The sequence below is a fragment of the Rhinoderma darwinii genome, chromosome 1, assembly GCF_050947455.1.
Source record: "Rhinoderma darwinii isolate aRhiDar2 chromosome 1, aRhiDar2.hap1, whole genome shotgun sequence".
Classification (NCBI taxonomy): domain Eukaryota; kingdom Metazoa; phylum Chordata; class Amphibia; order Anura; family Rhinodermatidae; genus Rhinoderma; species Rhinoderma darwinii.
In genome coordinates, this window is record NC_134687.1 from 20,398,123 (window position 1) to 20,408,389 (window position 10,267).

Genomic DNA, 10,267 nt, shown 5'->3' on the forward strand with positions numbered 1-10,267 from the left:
CTCGGCTCTATGTTGGGCTCTCTCTAAACAGGTCCTCGACTTAAGACCGACCGGTCTTCGTAGGCATCCTTCATCTCGGCAGGTTGCGAGCTGGGCCGTCGGTGAGAGCAGTTAACCCGGATTGTCGAGGTTGCCGTTGCCTTTGTCCCATATTACCTAAGCCTGGTCCTTGATACCTTACTGGTAAGGGTTAGGGACGATGAGCGCGCTCCATCTTCTCGGCTCTATGTTGGGCTCTCTCTAAACAGGTCCTCGACTTACGATTCTGCCCCGACCGACCGACCGGTCTTCGTAGGCGTCCTCCATCTCGGCAGGTTGCGAGCTGGGCCGCCGGTGAGAGCAGTTAACCCGGATTGTCGAGGTTGCCGTTGCCTTTGTCCCATATTACCTAAGCCTGGTCCTTGATACCTTACTGGTAAGGGTTAGGGACGATGAGCGCGCTCCATCTTCTCGGCTCTATGTTGGGCTCTCTCTAAACAGGTCCTCGACTTACGATTCTGCCCCGACCGACCGACCGGTCTTCGTAGGCGTCCTCCATCTCGGCAGGTTGCGAGCTGGGCCGCCGGTGAGAGCAGTTAACCCGGATTGTCGAGGTTGCCGTTGCCTTTGTCCCATATTACCTAAGCCTGGTCCTTGATACCTTACTGGTAAGGGTTAGGGACGATGAGCGCGCTCCATCTTCTCGGCTCTATGTTGGGCTCTCTCTAAACAGGTCCTCGACTTACGATTCTGCCCCGACCGACCGACCGGTCTTCGTAGGCGTCCTCCATCTCGGCAGGTTGCGAGCTGGGCCGCCGGTGAGAGCAGTTAACCCGGATTGTCGAGGTTGCCGTTGCCTTTGTCCCATATTACCTAAGCCTGGTCCTTGATACCTTACTGGTAAGGGTTAGGGACAATGAGCGCGCTCCATCTTCTCGGCTCTATGTTGGGCTCTCTCTAAACAGGTCCTCGACTTACGATGCTGCCCCGACCGACCGGTCTTCGTAGGCTTCCTCCATCTCGGCAGGTTGCGAGCTGGGCCGCCGGTGAGAGCAGATAACAACCCGGATTGTCGAGGTTGCCGTTGCCTTTGTCCCATATTACCTAAGCCTGGTCCTTGTTACCTTACTGGTAAGGGTTAGGGACGCTGAGCGCGCTCCATCTTCTCGGCTCTATGTTGGGCTCTCTCTGAACAGGTCCTAGACTTACGATGCTGCCCCGACCGGTCTTCGTAGGCGTCCTCCTCCTCGGCAGGTTGAGAGCTGGCCCGCGGTGAGAGTATGCAGCCCGGACTGTTCTGAAGCGTCACAGTGGCATATTGAACCCCCCGGTTGACTTACATTCTTGTGGTCGCGAAACCTGGATGCGGTCTCAGTGCCAATCTGCGTCCAACAACGGGGCTCTTGGTTGCTCTCTTTCCATGTGTCCTCGAATGTCTTCCGATGCCTTGGAAGGGTCGGTCGGTTGTTTGAAGACATCCTCCTCCTCGGCAGGTTGAGGGCTGGCCCGCGGTGAGAGTATGCAGCCCGGACTGTTCTGAAGCGTCACAGTGGCATATTGAACCCCCCGGTTGACTTACATTCTTGTGGTCGCGAAACCTGGATGCGGTCTCAGTGCCAATCTGCGTCCAACAACGGGGCTCTTGGTTGCTCTCTTTCCATGTGTCCTCGAATGTCTTCCGATGCCTTGGAAGGGTCGGTCGGTTGTTTGAAGACATCCTCCTCCTCGGCAGGTTGAGAGCTGGCCCGCGGTGAGAGTATGCAGCCCGGACTGTTCTGAAGCGTCACAGTGGCATATTGAACCCCCCGGTTGACTTACATTCTTGTGGTCGCGAAACCTGGATGCGGTCTCAGTGCCAATCTGCGTCCAACAACGGGGCTCTTGGTTGCTCTCTTTCCATGTGTCCTCGAATGTCTTCCGATGCCTTGGAAGGGTCGGTCGGTTGTTTGAAGGCATCCTCCTCCTCGGCAGGTTGAGAGCTGGCCCGCGGTGAGAGTATGTAGCCCGGACTGTCCTGAAGCGTCACAGTGGCATATTGAACACCCCGGTTGACTTACATTTATGTGGTCGCGAAACCTGGTTGCGGTCTCAGTGCCAATCTGCGTCCAACAACGGGGCTCTTGGTTGCTCTCTTTCCATGTGTCCTCGACTGTCTTCCGATGCCTTGGAAGGGGGGTCGGTTGTTTGAAGGTGTCCTCCTGCTCGGCAGGTTTCGAGCTGGGCCGTCGGTGAGAGCAGGTAGCCGGGATTGTCCTGGGGCGCGTCGTAGCAGTTATGCCAACCCATGTCCTGCAGACCTGGGCCGCTTCCGAGCGGTGACCAGGTTGTACCGGTACCAAGTTGGCAGCCAGCTGCGACCTCCCGCGGGGCTCTTGGTTGACCTATTCTCTGCAAAGGTCCTGGACTTTCTCTGCTGCCTTGGAAAGTCGTCTTGTCCCCCTGGCACTGCGAGGCCGCCCACCTCCCGAGCGCAATAAATGAAGGTAGTTTCAGCACTTCGATGGAAGGGGGGACTACCTGGTTGATCCTGCCAGTAGCATATGCTTGTCTCCAAGATTAAGCCATGCACGTGTAAGTACACACGGCCGGTACAGTGAAACTGCGAATGGCTCATTAAATCAGTTATGGTTCCTTTGATCGCTCCAACCGTTACTTGGATAACTGTGGTAATTCTAGAGCTAATACATGCCTACGAGCGCTGACCACCCGGAACGCGTGCATTTATAGGACCAAAACCAAACCGAGGGCTTGGGCGGTGGGGTCGGGCTCCGGCCCTCCCTACGCTCTCCCCGGCCGCTCTGGTGACTCTAGATAACCTCGGGCCGATCGCACGTCCCCGTGACGGCGACGATACATTCGGACGTCTGCCCTATCAACTTTCGATGGTACTTTTTGCGCTTACCATGGTGACCACGGGTAACGGGGAATCAGGGTTCGATTCCGGAGAGGGAGCCTGAGAAACGGCTACCACATCCAAGGAAGGCAGCAGGCGCGCAAATTACCCACTCCCGACCCGGGGAGGTAGTGACGAAAAATAACAATACAGGACTCTTTCGAGGCTCTGTAATTGGAATGAGTACACTTTAAATCCTTTAACGAGGATCCATTGGAGGGCAAGACTGGTGCCAGCAGCCACGGGAAGAGGAGGAGTTTGTGTGTGCTGGTGTCAGAACAGGCTTGCTCCCTGAGGGGAGAGGTGTGTGAGCAGTGTGTGAGGTGCTTTCACATTTTGTAAGCCGAAAAACCCTTGCTGGATCCGGCTGGAGTTCCAGGCAGGGTCCCCACTCCTTTCCCAGGAGGAGTGGGGTCCTGGGGAGAGACCCCGGAGTCGGGGGTGAGTAAGGAGGAGGACACACTGGCCGCCGAAGCCGGGCGGGAGAGTGGCCGCAAGATGGAGGAGGCAGCCGGCATGCTACGACGGTCAGGGAGGATGTGCTTGAGGAGCAGCGGCTCCAATGAAGATTTGAGCCAGCACAGCCGCGGGGACGTGAAGGCTCCACTTGCCTTGGACACAGTGAGTCGGACTGGAGGAAGGACGGAGAGGCCCGCAGCGGCAGCCGGCGCAATGGCGGGAGCCGCTGCGGGAGTAAAGCTCGCGGCGGTGGATGCCGCCGGTGAAAGGAGTGACAAGGGAGAGAGCGGACGAGAGGTGCCGGGTATGTCAGAGACTGCCTGGTGCTCCGTGGTGTCGCACGGGGCAATAGGCGAAATCCTGGATATGGAGGACCTCGAGTACCGGCTCGAGGACTGGCCGGTATTAGCCCCAAGGGAGCCGCAACAGCAGTTCCGGCAAAGGGTAACGGCAGTTACGAGCCTGTACATGGCTTCAGAGGAGGAGAGACTGGCCCTGAAGCAGTCTCTTGCTGATCAACGGTATCGCGCGGATCACTGTTCAAAGAATAAAAGACCGGCAATTTCAAAGAAGATAAAGGAGCTGAAGGAGCGTATAAGCTTCCTGGAGACCAGGCTGGACTTGATTTTGCAGTCCTCGGGGAGTTTTCGCCAGAGACTGTTAAGATGGAAAAAGTCTCTGGGGAAAAGAGCATTGGAACAGGGCCAGGAATCGGCCCAGGAATCGGCCCAAGATGCAGGCCAAGAGGCAAGCGAGGAGTTAATCCCTGAGTCGGCCTCAATCAAGCAGGGAGGAAGTGAGGCACAGGTGTCTGAGTGCAGCCAGGTATCAGAGGGCAGCCTCCCTTGTGCACAGCGGGAGCGTGCTGTGAAGCCTGAATTGAAAGTGCAAGATGGAGCGAGGCACCGACCATCGGGTGTCCTCATGTCGCTGAGCAGTTCCGAGGGCTCAGGGGAATCGTGGTCGGAGTCGGAGGAGACCGGATGCAGTGGCGGTCCCGGGGGACTCCTGACGGCCAGGACTAGGCAGGTGCGGTCCCCACCGGTGAACTTTGGGGATTTCACATTCGGAGGGGATCCGGTGTCGGACGACCTGTCTAGCAAGGCCGAAAGGAGAAGGAGGCGGAAGGCAGAGAAGGCAGGTAAGACTCCAATCATGGAGGAGCGTCTTGTGTTTGTTCCCCTTTGTAAGCCCGACGTACTCCCTGTCCCCCGGGATGCCATTGCAAACCCCTCTGGTCAGCTCACTCCTGATCCTGCAGTGGATCGGGGGTCTGACGGAGGGGAGATTATGTGTAGCCCTCCCGCTGGGCAGGTTCCGAAGATCAGTGGCACTGCTGCCGCCAGATCTAGTGGCGGTAGCAGTGTGGTGGCGAGACTGGCTGAGAGGCCGGACAGTTTGGTGGCAAATAAGAACGTAGTGCTCGGTCCAAAGCAGTTGGGCACGGGCGCTATGTGTATCCCCTTGGGGGAGAACAAGTTGGTGCCCAGAGTGGTGCTTTCCCCTGCAAAGTTGCGCCCGGTGGAGGAGGAAGCAACCAGGGAAACAAATTTTGACATTATGGCTGGCTCAGCAAGGGTGAAAGAGTCCTGCAGGCAGGAAAACGCGCCTGCAGGAAAAAACGCATGCAAAAACGCATGTGGTGTGAATGGGGGTGAAAAAAGTGAAAAATCAATTGTGATGGAAGATGGTGGGGGGAATGTTTCTGGGGAAGAAATAAAGGTGGGAGAGGGGTTGGGAGATGTAAATGGTGTGGATGGGGGTGTAAATGGTGTGGATGGGGGTGTAAATTGGGGTATGATTTTGAATGGGGGTGAGGAGCATATGGAATTACAGGAGGTGGATGCAGCTCCCGGAGATGGCCCGGAAGGGGGATTGATGGAGGTTAGCCCAAGGGGGGGCTCACTGGAAAGTGGGGCGCCTGTTGTCAAAGTGTCTACTGGGGCTCCGGGAGCTGTACAGGTGGGAAGGTCCTATGCTGCAGCCGCAGCGGGCCCGAGTGCCCCTTTGTCCGCGGGTGCCGTGCATGGTAACTTGCAACGGCGCCTTGCGGAGGCCCTAAGGAGAGGCGAGAGCTCTGTCCAAATAGGGGGTGAGCAGGTTGACCTGTCTTTCTGGTACGAGAAGTACGGACAGGCTGCCTTCCGAGAAAACCAAGGGAAGGGACCACCAGTGTTGTCTCTTCCGACAGGGGGACCCGGGGGTGTCCGCAGGAATGTGGCCCGTCTCCGGTGGGTCGGTAAGGAAGCTAGCCCCCCAAGATCTAGGGTTGTGGAGCTGCTCCTGGAGATGGGATTTAGGGCTAATGATATCTATGCCCTGATCCATCCCTACGGCACCTCGGTGTTCGATGTCAGCTTCATGACGGCAGAGGGGTTGGAATCCTTCTGGTCCCGTCATGAGCTGGCACGGGCATTGCCCCAGTGGCAGGGTTTCGCCGTTCAGGCCGTTTCAAGGCAGAGTGAGGTCATCAAGAGAGTGACCATTTTGACTAGTAATGAGTCACTCTCTTGCATTGATATAATGACCTGGGTGGAGAGGTATGGCGAGGTCAAAGGAATGCCCCAAAAAAATCGGGACGAGCACGGGATTTGGTCTGGTGCCTGGACCTTTTCCGTGAAGTTAAAGGTCCAGGGGAACTCGGTGTCCCACATGCCCTCCTCTGCTTTCTTGGGGAGGGACAGGATCCTGGTCTTTTACCAGGGGCAGCCGAAGGTCTGTCACAAGTGCGGCAGCCCCACACACTTTAGCGCACAGTGTAAGGAGAGGAGGTGTGCGCTGTGTGGGGCTTTGGGCCATCTTGCCGCCACTTGTAAGGACATTAGGTGTAACCTGTGCGGTGACCTAGGTCACCCCTTTAGCCGCTGTCCGCGCTCCTTCGCCAACCTGGTCTTCAACCCGGTGGCGCCTAGCCTTGCCTGTGGTAGTGGTCGTGGTGATGGTGTCGCTGGGGAGGGGGCTGGGGAGGATGGAGGGGTGATAGGGTCGAGGAAGGTAAGGACCCTGCCTCCTTCTAAAACGAAGAGGCAGGAGTGCCGCCGACTTGAGAGGGAGCAGGGGGGGCCCCAAAGCCATGGGGTTCAGTCTGCCGTCCCTCAGGAGGCTGGTATGTCTGCGGAGGCCCTTGGGGACGGTGGGGTAGAGGAAGAGATCAGGAGACTGGTGAGGAGGAGAGGAGAAGCCCCCTCTAGTGGGTCCTCGTACTATGGAAGTTTGGACGAGGACGAAGTGAGGGGGCAAGACAAAAGAGAGGACACTGGTAGGAAGACCCTATGCAAGACCAGGGCTCCTAAATTAAAAACATCCAAGACCGGCCAGATCCCAAAGGAGGGCTTGACTGGCTCCCCCCTGATAGGGCTCTCCAACCGGTACCAAGCCCTTCGGGAGGACATCTCCTCCTCTTCGGAAGAAGAGGAGGGCGGGGGTGAGGTATCGGTGCGAAGGTCGGGTCCTTCGGGAGGTGCTGGACCCTCGAACCAGGTAGTAGGCCAAATGCCTGGGGAGGGGGTTGTCACGGCACTAGTGGACAAAGGGGGGGGTGGGGAAACGGGGATGGTGGCGGGGGTGGTGGCGGGGGATGGGAGTGTAAATATTGTTTGTAATGTTGTGGACTCACTCTCTCCTCTTTTGGTTCCAGAGGTGAAAGACTTGGCTAAGGATATGGATCTCTCGGGTGTAAGTCTCAAGAGAGGCAACGAAGATTCCCCGGACCCAGATAGCGACGGGCTAACTGGGGGAGGGAAGAAGCTAGCGGTCGAACTCGATCACTCTTGATGGCGGTACCTACTCCGTTGACCCTGGCGAGTATTAATGTCGCCAGCATTAGGTCAGATGCGGCCAGATTCACGGCCTTTGATTTTCTCGGCCGGGTTGAGGCCGATGTTTTATTTTTGCAGGAGACCAGGGTGCCAGACCTGGCATCAGTGCATAAGGCCAGAAGGGAGTGGAGGCACGGGCCATCTTACTGGTCTCTTGCGGCCGAGCCGTATAGCGGAGTGGCTGTCCTTTTCAGGACAACAGAGGTAAAATGCCGACGAGTGATCGAGGTAGAAATGGGGAGGTGTCTGGTCTTGGATGTCTTCATGAAGGGGCAAGAGCTTAGGCTCATAAACATCTACGGTCCGCAAACCAAGTGGGACCGCAAATGCCTCTTTATGAAGATCAAGCCTTTTCTTTTTACCAGCCGTCAGGTGGTCTTTGGAGGAGACTTCAACACAGTTGTGAGGCAGAAGGACCGGAGGGGCTCCAAAGACAGGCTGGGTTATGACAGCGTCGCTTTAAATAGCATAGTTAGTGAGGCTCGTCTGGAGGATGTCCACATCAGGCACACCCCGGACCACAGTGGTTACACATACCATAGGGGTAGTCAGATTAGATCTAGAATAGACAGGTTTTATTTGAAGGGGGAGGCTGTCTTCTCGCCACTTGTGGTTGAGGAGGTAGAATTCTCCGATCACTGTTTAATTGTTTTTTCTTTGAACGTTGCAGAGACCCATCGGATGGGAAGGGGCTTTTGGAGATTGAATTCGGCACTCCTGGAAGAAGCGGAAGTCAGACAGTCCTTCGAGGATTTTCTGCAGAGCCAGGTACCTCTTTTGGGCCTTTGTAACAGTAAGTCAGAGTGGTGGGAGATGCTCAAGAAACGTGCGGCAAAATTCTTCCGCCAGCTTTCCAACTTTAGGAGCCTGGCCGGACACTGTCTGTACCAGGACCTAAGAAGGAAACTCGAGCAGCTTGTCTCGACAGGAGGTAGCCGCAAGGATATCTCCTGTGTGAAGTCCTTGCTTAAGAGGTGTCAGTATGATAGGCACACGTCCTTGGTTTTTGAGAGGGACTTCGGGAGGTATCGCTCGCCCGACCCTTACAAAAACTGTAGGATGTCAGTGGATTGCAAATATGTGGCAGGACTGATTGATAGTACGGGATCCCTGAACAGGTCCAAATCAGGGATCCTGGAGGTGGTCAGATCTTTCTACTCACACCTCTTGAGTAGGAAGGAACTAGATCGAGACAAAATGTCGGCTTTCCTGGCTGAAACCATTCCGGAGCCAAGGATAAGCCCCTCTCTTGGCGTTTTGACAGAAGAAATCAAGGAAGAGGAAGTAAAGAGGGCGATTGAAGGGTTAGCTCTTAAGAAATCGCCGGGACCGGATGGCTTAACGTCCGAGTTCTATAAGACCTTTGGGGAAGCTTTGATTCCCCTCTTGACTGGGGTTTTTAATGAGTGCCTATCCTCGGGCGCTCTGCCAAAGTCAATGGGTAGGTCAGCCTTGATCCTGCTGTCAAAGGGTAAAGATCCGTCCCGTATTGAGAACTGGCGTCCCATAGCGCTTCTCAATACGGACCGGAAGATTCTGGCAAAAGTACTGTTTAACAGGTTGGTCGAGTTTGCACCACAGCTCCTCTCGGGAGTCCAGCACTGCACCGTCCCAGGTCGAAGCACCTTTAGTGCTGTCCTGGGTGTCAGGGAGGCGGTGGAACAGGGCAGAGCTGGGCACTGGAAGGGGTACATGCTGTCTTTGGATCAGGCAAAAGCGTTTGACAGAGTTGATCATGAGTATCTCTGGTCCACCCTTTTGAGATACGGTCTGCCTGGGGGGTTTGTGAATTGGCTGAAAACATTGTACGCTGGGGCTGAGACTTTCCCACTGGTGAACGGTTGGGTTGGTCGTCCTTTCGTTGTGGACTCTGGTGTCCGTCAGGGTTGTCCTCTTAGCCCGCTGCTATACGTGTTCGCGATCGACCCCTTCCTTGTGAGGATTGATCGCGGGCCGTTGGTGGGTGTGAGGATGGACCTGGCGGTCGTGGAGTCTGCAGTAAGGACGATAGCGTATGCCGACGATGTCACTATCTTCGTCTCCTCGCAAGGGGAGGCGGAATGGGTGATGTCCGAGGTAGATCGCTACTCGGACGCGTCTGGGTCCAAGATCAATCTGGATAAGTGCGAAAGTCTCTGGTTGGGAGTGGGAGACGCAGATTTTTGTCTCCCAGACACCCTCCCTGTGCCCCAAGACACTGCAAAAGTTCTGGGCATAAATTTCGGCAGAGGTGACTATCCTACTCAAAATTGGGAGAGCAGACTGCAGATTGCCACCAAAAGGGTGAACCAGTGGAAAGGTTGGACTTTGACCTTCAGAGAAAGGATCAACTTGGGCAAAACATACCTGCTCCCATTATTTATTTTTCTGGGCAGCATTTGTATCTTGCCAGAACCCTTCTGGACACGGGTCTACAGCCTGTTTTTCCAATTGTTATGGGGAAACAGGCTGAACCTAGTTAGGAGAGAGGTGACTTACCTAACAAGGAGACAAGGTGGGTTGGGTATGGTCAACCCGGTAGTGTTCCTAGTGAACACTTTTCTTAAATGTAATTTGGCAATCCTCTACAAAGAGAGGGCTCCTCTGTGGGTAGCTTCTTGCAAGGTGTGGTTTCAGCCTTTCTTCCAGGAATGGGAGAACGGAGGGCGAGTGAAGGATCTTCGATCGCAGCGGGGGCATCTCCCGGCTTACGTTGCCCCGGTTCTGAAGGTTGTCCGTCGATGGTGTCTGGGGAAGGATGAGGTGATCACGCTGCCGAGGAAACTCCTCGACATTAGGGTGATCGCCTCCTATTTCCAGGCATCCTTGGCCCTCAAGGACTGCCCAGGTAGGGATCTGAGGGAGGGACTGACGCTTTTGAATTCAAACAGGATCCCCCAGAAGTATTGGGACTTGACCTGGCGCTGCTTCCATGGTAAGTTATATGTGAGGGGAAACTTGAAGTACAGGAACTCTGATGAAAGGGATTGTCCCCGGGAGGAGTGTGGCGACACGCTGGAAAGCATGGAGCACTTCCTGCTTCAGTGTCCTCTCAATATAGAGGTATACAACCAGGTGGGGATCTCCATCGGGTGGCCAGAGATGGAGAGCCTCTCCTATGCCGAGTGGGCCTATGGGG